Raw genomic sequence first — 15,155 nt, forward strand, 5'->3', positions numbered from 1 at the left:
TTGTAAATTTTATAGTGCTTCATTATTTTTATTTGAACTTCTTCGTTTAACACCGGACTGCTCCATGTTTTTAATTTGGACTTCTTGGTTTTATTCTATTGACATGGTTTAGTTTAAATTTAAACTAAAACACGCGATAATTATTATGGATACGAGGGAGTAGCATATTTTGAACTTCTCATATTTTTACAATGTATACATGAATGATCATATGTTGGTGTGGGTGGACGCCCCAAGTCCTCTCTAGACAATGCATAATTTTTCCAATGTAATTTCCTTTTGCTATGGAAGTAAGCAAAAACAGTAGGAGCTATTTTTTTCCATATGTTGTCATTTTCCCAAAATGAACATTCATAGTAATAATGAGCTTCCAACGTAAATGTGTTTGACCTTCTTTCTAATTGCTCTGAAATTATTATTTAGTTGAACTCTCTACAAAAAATATTGTGATGTGCATTGCAAAGTAAAATAAAAAATTCAGTTATAATATCCAATAACTACAAACTCATTGGGGGACAACAGTTTTCAGCCAAATGGATAAAGTAAAATGCGCACAGACCAAGTGCAACAATTAGAAGGTTAATACGTTTTCGCTGCACATACTTCGTGCATAAAACTAGAGTACCAATTTCACCAACATCAGCAAATTGTATCAAAGGAAGCTAGATATATATAATTAAGCATGCATAAAACTCATGTCTGATCATACCACAATCCAGGCTCCAGGGTACCAATTAGCATAGTCGATCTATTGAATTAACACTAGCTACTACAGTATGTTAACACACAACATAATGCATACTGTACATTAATTATTCAGTCATCCTCCTCATGAGCAGAGCTAGCTCAACTGATTAGTCGGCTACTACTGCCCTGCTTCTGAGTCCTACTCCTAGGAAGCAGAGGACGTGTCCCACCCTGAAGATGACGATGTACTCAGCCAAGGAGATCCCGATGAAGAGTTCTCCTGGGTTAGCGACGAGGAAGAGGCTGACTAGGGCGGCGAGGAAGCAGTGGCCGATGATGGTGAGTGTGAGCGCGAGGTAGGCGAGGGCGCGACGGCTGCATAGGAGAAGCAGCGCCATCACCGCCTGCATGCATAAAAGAGAACAAAAGAGATCGATATATGAAGTTACAAAGATCCAAAAATTTATTAAGCCGCAATCAACCACATTGAACTCTCTCAAAAATCAATATATGAACTTCCATATTTTTATTTTTCTCTGGATTGCAACTCAAAATTCATTCTGTACATCTGTAGTTTACAGGGAAAATGCTTGGTAGTCAATCTAACAAAATTCTAAACGAATCAGCTCATAGCACATAGGGAATGAGAATTGATCGAGCTACTTTCCATGAAATCTCAACCTCTGTACTTTTCTTTTAGCGCGACGGTTGTGCTACAAGTACAGAATGGCGACAACGTGCAAATCGCCACAAGAAGATAAGGCTAGAGCATCTCTCGCCACAAATGCCTTCCAGAAAAAATTCCTTGATGGTCCAAACACATATGTGTCTGAAGTTCGGGAGAGAGCATCTAGCATCAAGTACATTATATCGAACATCTAGCATGCCCCAAATAGGGAACACAGAGTTTTACATATGTCTAGAAGAATCATGCATCAAAGAAACTCCTGCGAACTAGAGATTCACCAAACAAAAAGCCATAGTGTAAACATCCTGTGAATGCTGGCAGTCGAAGCAACAACAGAGAGAGGTGTGGTGGCGTGAGACGTCAAGGAAATGCACAGGAGTGTGGTGGCGCGGTGGTGAAGATACATATGGAAGTGGGGAGGAGAGAGTTGCACTGCACGGGTATGGGGTGGTGTGGTCTCCCGCGGCGGCGTGACCCGGGGAGGCAAGCGGCTGTGGTGGCGGGATCCGGGCGCCAGCGATGGCGAACCGGGTGCAGGCAGCGCCATGAAAACGGGGAGGGGCGTGGGCGACGACGGCTGCGGTGGTGGATGGTGCGGCGGGAAGCTGGCGACCACGACGGTGGCGGATTGGGCAGCGGGGAACTTGGGATCCACGGCGGCGCGCGGGGCTCCACTGCCGGGCGGCGGTGTTCGGAGATCCAAGGCCCGGCGGCGCAAGGGGATCCAGGGACGGCGGCGACCGGCGGATGGCAGCTTGCGTGCTGTGGGCGGCGGCTCCGGTGGCCGGCAGCACACGCAGGTGGGGGCGGCGGATCCGGTGGCCGGCAGCGCTGCGGGGAAAGAGGAATCAGGTGGGGGACGGGCCAGTGGGGAGTCAGGGGAGTGCGTTATTTTATTTTCTCGATTCGGGAGTTCGGGAGGATGTCCGTCGCCCCTATATATAGGTTATCGTGATCCAAATAACTATTCTAATCTCAGGATTAGAATAGTGCTATTCTATATATATATAGAGTGTTACTATTGATCACCCAGGGTGCAGAATAAGTTATTCTTCATCCAAGGTAATCTTATGATCATTTCATAATTAAATTATGTTTCGAATTCAAATAGTTATATTCCTATTGATTCATTACGTAAAATTTGACATAAAAAAAATGAAAATATAGGTCATAAGACAAGAAAATTTGCAGTTTATGTGTATTTTAAACTATATTTTTACGTTTGTAATTTTACATAACATAAAATATTTATTACGGCGATTATATATTTTCTTACGGTCCCTTTTTGCGTTGGAAATAAGACAAAACTTACGAAACGTAAAATTACGGTGCATTGATGGTAAAATAGAGGGGGTGAAGAATAACCATTCCTCACCCAGGGTGACGAATAGCGCGACCCTATATATATATATATATATATATAGCCATGTAACCTTTCGTATTTACCCTATTGTATAAGGGGTTTCCTGCATATATTTCACACTTGTACATGTATATATATTGGCCTATGGCCACCTATAAATAAAAGTTGCATATTTTCTAACATGGTATTAGAGCTAGGTCAATTTTTTGCACGTCACAACTCGTGATGTTGATCAAATTTGTGGCCGCCGCTGCTTCTATCTCTTTCTGCCGGCTCTCCACCTCCGATCCTCTCTCCTGCAGGTCCACGCTGGCCTGCTCTTTCCTTCGTCCCGCCCGCTAGACCATTGTGTGTCGTCTCCTCCGATCCAATCAACGTCGCCCCGTCGCTGCAGGACCATCCGCCTGCTCGCTAGCCCAGGTCGAGCCGAGCGCGGACCTCCTGCCTGGATCGACCTCCCGCCTGGATCGCTGGATCGTGAGGCTGGATCGCTGGATCGCGAGTGCCCAAGGTTCTGCCCACTGCTTTGCTGACCAATCAACGCAAAGAGCTAGTACTTCCATCCGCAGCCTGCATGTTGTTCCTTGCCCGTCGCTGCATCTCTCTTCAGCGGCTCGGCTGTCTTCTGCTGCTGCTAGCTTCGGCACGTCCGGTTGTCATTTGTTGCGCCTCTCGTCAGGTCCCTCTGCTACGTTCGTTGTTGCCTGTTGACCAAAAAAAGGTCACGATGTCTCAATCCTCGGGTTATGTTGTTGTTCCTCGTTGTCCGCTGATTTTTTTATGGTACCAACTATGTTGGGTTTGTCATCTTCATGCGGATTCACATGCGTGGCCTTCGTCTTTTGGGCGTTCTTTCTGGCGAGGTCCCCAATGCGCCATGTCCAGTTCCTCCTGTGGTTCCTACTCCGCCGATGCCACCGGTTCTTGCTGCCGACGCTGATCAGGCTGCAAAGGATGCAGCTAAGCTGGCTGATGACGCTGCCATTCTTGCTTACGATGAGCAGGTTCAGACCTATGAGGACGCACTTCAGACTTATCATGCAACTCTGTCTGCTTACACTCAGTGGCCTAATGATGATGCTCGTGCCGCAGTTGTTTTGACTGCTGGTGTTCTGCCTCAGTTTGCCTCTGAGTTTTTCGGCCTCTCTACTGTATTTGAGACGTGGACTCAGCTTCGTCAGCGCTATCAGCCCTCTGGTGATGCCTTATACCTGTCTGTGGTTCGTCGGGAGCATGCTCTTCAGCAGGGTGACTCCACAGTTGATGAGTTCTATGCACAGAGTTCTGCTATCTCACGACAGCTTGATTCTCTCCGCACCGCTGGTTGTCGTACTTGTCAGTGTTGCCAAGCTGTGCGGGCTGATTTGGAGTTTCATCGTGTCTACAAGTTCTTGTCTCGACTCCGTAAGGAGTTTGAGCCCCCGCGCACTCAGTTATTTGCTCGTGGTCGTATCCCCCACATGGAGGTGCTTTCTGAGATCCGTGCTGAGGAGACCCGCCTCCGTGGCGCTGGTTTACTTGAGGTTCCCTCTGGCTTGCTACTCGAGTTCCTACTATGCTTGCTGCACCGGCTCCTTCCCACTTGAGTGCTCCGCCGCTCTTGCCTTCTCCTGTGGGCGGCCAAGGTCGGTCTCGTCCTCACTGCGGCTACTGCAAGATGGATGGTCATGTTGAGTCTCAGTGCTTCCAGAAGAAGAAACACCTGCGTAAGGCGCGATCATCAGCTTCAGGGACTTCTTCTACTTCGACATCTTCAGCCACCGCCTTGAATGAGCAGGATATTCTGCGACTTAAGCGTCTGCTTGCCGCTTTAGGTTCTCCTTCGACGCGTACTGCAGGTTTTGTGACTGATGCTTCCCGCACTGAGCAACCAACCTCTACACAGTCAGGTACATCCTCATGGGTTCTGGACTCCGGAGCTTCTTTTCATATGTCTTCTCATTCTTCAAATTTGTCCTCTCTTAAATCGCTTGATTTTCCTGTTCATGTACTCACTGCTGATGGTACTCCTCTTTCTGTTGCTAGTGGAGGCAATCTTACCACACCTTCTTACTCTGTTCCTGATGTTGTTCATGTTCCTCCACTTACCATGAATCTTTTTTCTGTCAGTCAACTTACTGATTCTGGTTGTCGCGTCATCCTTGACGTTGACTCTTGTTCTGTTCAGGATGGTCGAACGCACACTTTGGTTGGGGCTGGCCCTCGCCGTCGTGACTCTCAGGGTCTTTGGGAGCTAGACTGGCTTCGTGTTCCTTCCGCTGCCACCGCTATCGCCAGTCCATCCGCTTATGTCGCTTCAGCTACCGGCTCCTTCCAGCAGTGGCATCATCGACTTGGTCATCTTTGTGGGTCCCGCTTGTCATCATTAGTTCGTCGAGGTCTTCTGGGGTCTGTCTCAGGAGATGTCTCTTTAGAGTGTTAGGGTTGTAGACTAGGAAAACAGATTTAGTTACCTTACCCTACTAGTGAATCGGTATCTCGGCGTCCTTTTGATTTTGTCCATTCTGATGTATGGGGTTCGGCTCCCTTCACTTCAAAAGGGGGGCATCGATACTATATTATTCTCATGGATGATTTCTCTTGTTACACTTGGCTTTATTTTATGACTTCTCGCAGTGAGGTTCTTTCCATCTATAAGCATTTTGCTGCCATGGTTCACACTCAGTTCTCTTCGCCTATTCGTGTGTTCCGTGCTGACTCCGCTGGCGAGTATATTTCCAAGATGTTGTGTGGTGTTCTTGCTGAGCAGGGCACTCTTCCTCAGTTCTCTTGTCCTCGTGCTCATGCTCAGAATGGTGTGGCTGAGCGAAAGCATCGCCACCTTCTTGAGACGGCTCGTGCGTTGATGATCGCCGCTTCTCTTCCACCTCATTTTTGGGCCGAGGATATATTCACCTCCACCTATCTCATCAACATTCAGCCGTCCGCTGCTCTCCAGGGTGGTGTTCCTTTCGAGCGTCTCTTTGATCATTCTCCTGATTATTCGACGCTTCGCTTGTTTGGTTGTGTTTGCTATGTTCTTCTTGCCCCTCGTGAACGCACAAAACTGACAACTCAGTTTGTTGAGTGTGTCTTCTTAGGCTATAGTGACAAGCATAAGGGCTATCATTGTTGGGATCCTATCGGTCGTCGGATGCGTATTTCTCGGGATGAAACTTTTGATGAGTCTCATCCTTTCTACCTGCGTCCATCTTCCTCGACCATTTCAGTGGAGGATATCTCTTTCCTCACTTTTCTTGACACGCCTCCCTCTGTGCCCAGTATTCCTATTCCTCGTCCTGCTATTGCAGATCCGACGCCATCCTCTCCTACGGATTCTTCCCCTCCCTTATCGCATGACTCTCCACCTTCATCACCGACACATTTCCCAGCTCCACCTTCATCACCGATACCTTCCCCTTCTCCACCTTCATCATCGCTACATTCCCTGTCTCCACCTCCAGTGATTCCACATCTTCCCTCCTTTCATTTTCATTATACTCGTCGTCCACGTGTTGTGGATAAATCCACTAACGTGCCATATACTTCTGGTGCATCGTCCTCCTCATCCCAGCCGACTTATGGTCTTCGGGCTTGCCCTCGCCCTCCCCCTGACCGCTACTCTCCTAGTCGATATGCTCTTTCGGCTATACTTGAGCCTACGTCTTATCGCGATGCTGTTGTTCATCCTGAATGGCAGTTTGCGATGGCAGAGGAGCATGCTGATCTTGAGCGCACTAGCACATGGGATCTTGTTTCTCTTCCTCCCGGTGTTTGTCCCGTCACTTGTAAGTGGGTCTACAAGGTTAAGACTCCTCTGATGGTTCTCTTGAGCGTTACAAAGGTCGTCTTGTGGCTCATGGTTTTTAGCAGGAGCATGGTCGTGATTACGATGAGACATTTGCTCTCGTGGCCCATTTGACCACTATCTACACACTTCTCGTTGTGGCCTATATTCTCCATTGGTCTGTTTCTTAGCTTGATGTTAAGAATGCATTTCTTAACGGTGAGCTGCGTGAGGAGGTATACCTGCAGCCACCACCTGGGTATTTTGTTCCTGATGGCATGGTACGTCGTCTTCGTCGCTCTCTCTATGGCCTTAAGCAAGCCCCCCGCGCCTGGTCTGAGCGTTTTGCCTCTGTGGTGACTGTCGCTGGTTTTTCAGCGAGTGCGCATGATCCAGCATTGTTTGTCCACCTTTCTCCTCATGGTCGGACTCTTCTTCTTCTCTATGTTGATGGCATGATCATCACTGGCGACGAGCCTGGGTATATTGCCTTTGTAAAGGCCTGTCTTAGTGAGAAGTTTCTTATGTCCGATCTTGGACCTCTTCGCTACTTTCTTGGGATTGAAGTCTCTTCTACCTCTGATGGCTTTTTTATATCCCAGGAAAAGTATATACATGATCTTCTTGTTCGTGCTGCTCTTGCCGATGAGCGCATTGTTGAGACTCCAATGGAGCTTAATGTTCACCTCCGTGATACTGATGGTGACCCCTTGCCTGATCCGACGCGTTACCGTCATCTTGTTGGGAGTCTTGTCTATCTAGCTATCAATCGTTCGAATATCTCTTAACCAGTTCATATTCTGAGTCAGTTTGTCTCCGCTCCCACTTCGGTTCACTATAGTCACCTCCTTCGTGTTCTCCGATATCTTCGGGGCACGATCTCTCACCGTCTATTCTTTCCTCGCTCCAGTTCTTTACAGCTTCAGGCCTATTCGGATGCTACGTGGGCTAGTGATCCCTCCGGTCGCCATTCACTTTCTGCTTACTGTGTTTTTCTTGGTGGTTCTCTCATTGCCTGGAAGACAAAGAAATAGACTGCAGTTTCCCGTTCGAGTGCAGGGGCTGAGTTACAAGCTATGGGTCTTTTGACGCTAGAGGTGACTTGGTTACGGTGGTTACTTCAGGATTTTGGTGTTTCTGTTACTACACCTACTCCGCTCTTGTCTGACAGTATAGGTGCTATTAGCATTGCGCGTGATCCTATGAAGCATGAGCTCACCAAGCATATTGGTGTTGATGCTTTCTATGTGCGCGCTGGTGTGCAGGATCAGGTTATTGCTCTTCAGTATGTGCCTTCCGAGTTACAATTGGCGGATTTTCTGATGAAGGCCCAGACTAGAACGCAGCATGGCTTCTATCTCTCCAAACTCAGTGTTGTTAATCCACCATGAGTTTAACGGGGGTGTTAGAGTTTTATATATAGGTAAATTGTTTGGGGCACCTAGGTGCCTGGGCACCTTATTGTTTTGGAAATCGTGTTATATTTAATTTATTTCCTAACTATTCTTCATGCAAGACTTTCCCTGCTTACGTTTTATTTGATTTTTCTAATTACTACGCATGCAAGACTTGCCATACAATAAAACGTAAGAATGTTGATTTTGTTAGGATTGATACAGGTATCTAATACGCGTATTTTTGTTTCCTAACTATCTAATACAGACATCTAATACCTACCAACGAAATTATGGACATACGTAGCTATGTATATATTCAATCATTTATTTTTTAAACTATTACATTTATTTGTTTCCCAATTATCTGAAATGGGTATCTTATACTTTTTCGGAAAGGGGGACACCCGGCCTCTGCATCAGAACAATTCATACGACCCTCTTATTAGAGAAATAAAAAGGTTCCAACAAGGTCTAAAAGTCTCCAAAAGAAGATAAGAAGGAGCTCACACAGAGCCAAATAAAAGACGGCATAACCGGCTGGCAAAAAAAAAGATAGGTAAACTAATTGCCTATCCTATTACATGACCGTCATCCAAACCGGTTGAATATATCCCGTGCTGCCATCTCCCATCGGATAGATCCAGTAACCAAACGCTCCCTGGCCTCCATCGGAGTGAGTAGTGACCACAAACGGATCAGTGTCGTGGCTTGGAGAATAACCTGCAAAAAATGAATGCGTGTTGTCCTGTTAAAAACCAAATCATTTCTGCAATTCCAGATAGCCCACAGCAAGGCGCAAACTCCTACGCGAATATGTCTCGCTAAAGCGGGCTCTATCCCGTTAAGCCACGTTCCAAATAACGTGTTGACAGAACTCTATGGAGTAATATTAAAAGCAATATGGACCGTCCGCCATAAAACTTTGGCTAGTGGGCAATCAAGAAAAAGGTGTTTCATCGTCTCGTCCCGATCACAGAAACTACACCTAGTAGGACCTGTCCAATTACGCTTTATCAAGTTGTCCTTGGTTAAAATAACTTGTTTATGGACAAACCACATAAACACTTTGATTTTCAAAGGAATTTTGACAGCCCAAACATGTTTGGAACTAGGAATGAAGCTTGAATTGATGACATCAATATACATTGATTTAACTGTAAATACTCCAGACCTAGTGAGCTTCCAACGTAATTCATCGGGTTGTTGAGAGAATTGCACCGCCATCAGTCTACTTACTTGGCGGAGCCATTCTTCCCAATGGTTGCCCACTAGCGCTCTTCTGAACTAAATATTAAGGGGGATAGATTGAAATACTGTTGCAACAAACACCTCACGTCGTTGAACAATACGATACAAAGACGGGTATTGAATGGCTAAGGGTGTCTCTCCGAGCCAAGTATCCTCCCAAAATCTCGTACTAGCGTCGTTACCAATAATAAACTTTGTCCTATTAAACATGGATTGTTTGACTTTCATAAGCCCTTCCCAAAAAGGTGAGTCAGTCGGCCTTACTGTGACCTGAGACAAAGTTTTGGTTTGAAGATACTTGCTATGAAGGATTTGCGCCCAAGTGGCATTAGTTTCACTTGATAACTTCCACAACCACTTGCTGAGAAGGCATCTGTTCTTAACTTCAAGATTCTCAATACCAAGACCTCCTTGGTCTTTCGGTCTACATATGACATCCCATTTAGCTAGACGGTATTTTATTTTTAGTTCATCACCCTGCCAAAAGAAAGTGATCGATAAAAGTCCAGTCTTTTCCTGACTCCAACTGGGACTTCAAAGAACGACAAAAGAAACATAGGCATACTTGTGAGAACCGAACTAATCAGTATTAATCGGCCTCCGTATGACATGAGCTTGCCCTTCCAGCAACTCAGTTTCTTTTCGAATCGGTCCTTGATGCACTTCCATTCACTGTTTGTTAGCCTACGATGGTGGATTGGTATACCTAGGTAGGTGAAAGGTAAAGCCCCCAAATCGCACCCAAACAATTGCCTATATGCCTCTTGTTCGTCATTGGCTCTACCAAAGCAGAACAACTCGCTTTTAAAGTTAATCTTTAACCCGGACAATTGTTCAAATAGGCATAACACCAGCTTCATATTTCTCGCTTTGGCCAAGTCATGCTCCATAAAGATGATTGTATCATCGGCGTACTGAAGGATGGACACACCTCCATCAACAAGATGAGGTACCAGGCCACCTACTTGACCAGCCTCCTTAGCTCTTCCTATCATAATTTCCAACATATCAGCTACAATGTTGAACAGGATAGGTGACATCGGATCCCCTTGTCTCAGGCCTTTATGTGTCTGGAAATAATGACCTATATCGTCATTCACTTTAATTCCAACACTCCCTTTTTGCGTAAACGATTCAACCTGGTGGCGCCAGGCTTCATCAAAACCTTTCATACGCATGCCTGTTGGAGGAATGGCCATTTGACTTTATCGTACGCTTTCTCGAAATCCACCTTAAAAACAACTCCATTTAATTTTTTCGAATGGATTTCATGGAGCATTTCATGAAGGACGACCACCCCTTCTAGGATGTTTCTGTCCGGCATGAAAGCTGTTTGGGAATGCTGCACCACAGAATGCGCAATCTGTGTGAGCCGATTAGTCCCAACCTTGGTGAAGATTTTGAAACTAACATTGAGAAGGCAGATCGGCCTGAACTGCTCTATTCTCACAACATCCGTTTTCTTAGGAAGCAGAGTTATTGTTCCAAAATTTAAGTGAAATAATTGAAGTTGTCCAGTGAATAGATCATTAAACATTGGTAATAAATCCCCCTTAATAATATGCCAACACTTTTTGTATAATTCCGCCGGGAAATCATCTGGCCCTGGAGCCTTATTGTTTTTCATCTGCGTTATAGCCTCATAAACCTCCTTCTCCAAGAACGGAGCAACCAAAATATCATTGTCAGTGGAAGTTAGTTGAGGCACATCCTCAATCCTAGACTCATCGAGGGACACACTACTATCCTCCGGAGGTCCAAATAACTGCTTATAATATTCGGTTATGTAAAGTTTTAGGTTGTCCTGCCCTAAGATAGTTCCTTCATCTTGTTCAAACTGAAAGATTCTCTTCTTTCGATGATTGCCATTAGCAATCAAATGAAAGAATTGAGTGTTCGCGTCCCCCTAGACAACTTTACGGACCTTTGCCCGCAGTGCCCACTTCAATTCTTCTTCGTGGAGAAGTTCTTTCAACCTCATCTCCGCATCTAGTTTAACTTGAAACTCTGTAGCTTGCAGAATCGAAGATTCGGCTTTTAAGTCTAGTGTCTGAATAAGTGAAAGGAGCCTTTCCTTTTCAACCTTATAAATTCCACTAAGGTGCTTAGCCCAACCTCGTAAGAAACTTCTCAAATGCCTAATCTTATTCTGCCAACGCTCAACAGAAGTCCTTCCTCCTGCATCCTTAGCCCATTCCCGGGCAATTAGATCCAAGAATCCTTCTCGTTCGAACCAAGCCATCTCGAAAGAAAAGGTGTTTTTGTTTCCCACATGGTTTGGCTCACCTGAGTCCACGAATAAAGATGTGTGATCTGAGACTCCTCGCGAGAGAGCCTGAACCGTTATGAGAGGGAACTTCTGTTCCCACTCGACGTTTGCGAGAACTCGATCCAGCTTCTCATATGTCGGGTTTGGCAACGCATTAGCCCAAGTAAACTTTCTACTGGAAAGCTCTATCTCTCTCAGATCCAAGCTTTCGATAATGGTATTGAACATAAACGTCCATCTGCCATCAAAATTAGCATTATTCTTTTCCTTCCTCCTCCTAATTATGTTGAAGTCACCCCCAACTAAAATTGGGAGCTGCTCAGATCCGCAGATTCGGACAAGGTCCGCCAAAAACTCCGGTTTTAGCTCGGGTTGCACGGCACCATAAACCGCCACCAAAGCCCAGTTAAACCCATCAGCTTTGGACCTGACCCGAAACTTAACCGCGAAGTCACCCATCACTACACTTCGGACTTCCAGCGAATCGCATCTCACTCCAAGTAAGATCCCACCCGATCTTCCTCGTGGAGGAAGGCAATGCCAATCAAAATCGACACCACCCGATAAAGTGTTGAGAAACTGCGGCGCGAAATTATCCCTACTAGTCTCCGATAGAGCAATAAAATCTAATCTATGCTCCAGAGATGCCTCAGCAAGAAACCTCCTTTTAGCCAAGCCTTCAGACCTCTGCTATTCCAAAAGATTCCTCTGATATTTCATCATGAAATTTTTTGGTAGTCCGAATCCTAGCACTCCTACGAACCGCAGAAACCGGATATATCTTCCGCTTCCACTTACGTTTGGGTTTACTTTGGTCCTCCACCCGGTCCTCATAACCAGGCTCAGCGGGTCTAGCTACTACATCCTCTAGATTTACATCCTCTACCTCAAACTCAGGAATGGATGGTGCAAGATCCGCACAAAAGTTCTCGAGCACCTTGACCCCCAATGCATCAATTTCTGCATCATTCATGGGTTTTACCGCTGCTAGGTTTCGAATAGTTTCTAAGACGCGTTCCGCTTCCAGATCTAGGAGATCATTGACTGAGTTGGAAATTTCACTATTATTACTCCCTAGCGAAACTCCTAATTGGTTTGCATTATTTATAATCTCCTCATTAGAAAAATGCAAGATAGAATTAGACACATTGACAGACATACCAGTAGTGACCTCAATGTCACGAAGCTTGGCCGCCCTCATAGCGCACATCTGCTGCATGTCATAAATCTCCGGGTGCTCCTGGATACGAGAACTCATCCGTCGCCCCACAGAGACCGGGTCTGGGATCCCACCAAAGGCAATGACCTCCTCCCTAGAATTACCTCGCGCTGAAGGGTCAGTCAAAGATAGCTGCAGTGGGCTCCCAAGCCCCACAGACGAGTGTCCGAGACCGAAGCCCTGGGCCGCCTGACAACCAGGAGAGAGGGGCGCGGGCGTCGCCTGCCCGGACCCTCCCCCTGCTCCAACCCTCTGGCCAGAGGGCGCAACCATCCTGCCTGCCGAAGGAGAAGGGGGAGTCGGGGTCGCCTGCCTCAGACCCCCACCCGGCACCACTGGAGATGCGGTCGCTCTAGCCATCACCGGAGAGGAGGGAACCGAGGCCACCTGCCCTGGTCCGCTTCCCCCTGGCCTGTCATCATCGGCGTCGCCGGCGCCGCCGGCACCAGAATAAGAGGAGAGGGAGTCGAGGCCACCTGCCCCAGACCCCCCCATCAGCCATAACCTCCGAAGTAATCACTAGGAGAGCGTGGGAAAGAGAAGCCACAGGAGGCTCCACCTTCCCTCCCCCATCCAAGGATGTCGCCGAAGGCTTCCTCACCAAGCCTCCAATCAGGGGATTATCAGTAGTATCAAACTCCAAAACCGGAAGCGTGCACTCAAACACATCATCAAATTCCACCCGGTCACTCCATAGCCTGGGAGGGGCAGAAGCTGGTTCAAAAGACCCAAACCTCAGTGAACTCATAGGCACCGAGGAAGCTGGTGCCGGCTCTACCCCGGGCCTGTTCCCTGGCGACTGAGCAACAGGCTCCGATCCGTTGGACATCTCTCGTCCAGCCTCATTAGTCGGTGCCCCTTTATCACCCGCATTGTCATCACCCTCATGCATGTCCACATCAGTCCCATTAATCGCCTCAGTAAACAAATCTGCATCCTCAAACTCAATCTCGAGAGGAAACACCTCTCCCCTGTAAGTCCAGTTGACCACATCAGGGACGAACTCAATGTCTAGAACGCTCACTAGAAGTCGGTCCACCCCATGAGCACGGGTAAAGGACATATCCACTTTCTCAGTTTTTCCCACCATAATGCCCAAGCTAGCCACAACTTGAGCATCCTGCATTGGCTCAAAGGGAGCCCCAGAAAAGCGCAACCAAACCTGAGTAAGGGGTTTGCCCTTAGGCTCCACCTTCTTCCACTCGTGAAATTCCAGAATGCATTTAGTACCAAGAACTCTTCACAAACCAAATCTCAACAACCTCTGCAAATCATCCATAGTTGGGAAGTCTACCTTGAACACATTGGCCTCAACACTGACAAGCTCCCACTGGAAATCACCTGGAGCCAATTCCTGAAGCCTCTGCACAATCTGAGCCTCAGAAACCTCTCCCTGGATAACTTTCACAATCCCAGTAGTTAAGCTCTGCGTCTCTACCGGGATCTCTCTCGCAGCCGGGCACTCGAAGAACATCAGCTCAGCACAATATATTCCATACATAGTAAGAGCCGGAACCTGATCACGCAAAAACGGGCAATCCCCCGTGGCATGTGATGGCTTACCACATGTATCGCACAGCTCCGCCAAACACTCAGCAATAAAGTGACCCTTCTCACCACATCGATAACATACCATCTTCTCCTTCTTACGCGCCCACTTGGACGCTCTCTCTGAATCGGTCTTGTCGCCTTCCTGGCAGTACCCCCAGTCCCAAGAACCTCCGCGTTGGCCAGTGCCGTCACGACCTCCATCGCCTGGCTAGGCAGGTCCGTCGTCTGAAGGGGTGCGGCTGCCACGGCAGGGGGCGGATGGTCAACAATGACCGGCGACGGAGGGTGTCTGTTACGGTACCTACCACGACCACCACCGCGACCACCATGAGAACCACGGTAGCCACCTCTCTGCCGGTAGTCTGGTCTAGAAGCTCCCTCGACAAAACCACCCGGAGGGCCAAGAAAAGGTCTCTCACCAGAACCATCACTTTGCCAAGCATGACCACGACCACCTCCCGTGGATGAGGAGCCACGGTGTTGGCCATCCCCATATGCATCAAAACCGTCATCCCCCCCACTGTCGCTGGGGCGGATCAAAATTCTCAGTAGCAGCCGAGTTCTGCCTCGTCTAAGTAGGGCCCGAGCGTGTTTGCGCCGGCCTCGCAACGTAGTGTGGCGGCGGCGCGACACGTGGCTGAGACCCGGCAGCAGTGCCCTGGGTCTGCTGCTTCTGAGTATAGGTGCCACGCCCGACAGGTGCCGTCGTCTGCGGCCTCGGCTGAACAGGACCTCGCCCCACGGTCATCGGTAGGGTTGCAGCCGGCACCGACGGACGGATTCCTTGACCACCGCGCCCGGCGGCTGGAGTTACAGCCGGCACTGGCGGCCTGAAACCTTGACCACCACGTCCGGCGGATGGCACGGCTGCCACTGTCTGTGTAGGCCGCGGCCCTGGCAGGATTCCTCTTCCGGCCACCCCCGTAGTTGGAGGCCCCTGTGCGGCACCACGGCCAGCCGGCAGCAC

Source organism: Triticum dicoccoides, chromosome 3A (genome assembly GCF_002162155.2).
Source record: "Triticum dicoccoides isolate Atlit2015 ecotype Zavitan chromosome 3A, WEW_v2.0, whole genome shotgun sequence".
NCBI classification, from domain to species: Eukaryota; Viridiplantae; Streptophyta; class Magnoliopsida; order Poales; family Poaceae; genus Triticum; species Triticum dicoccoides.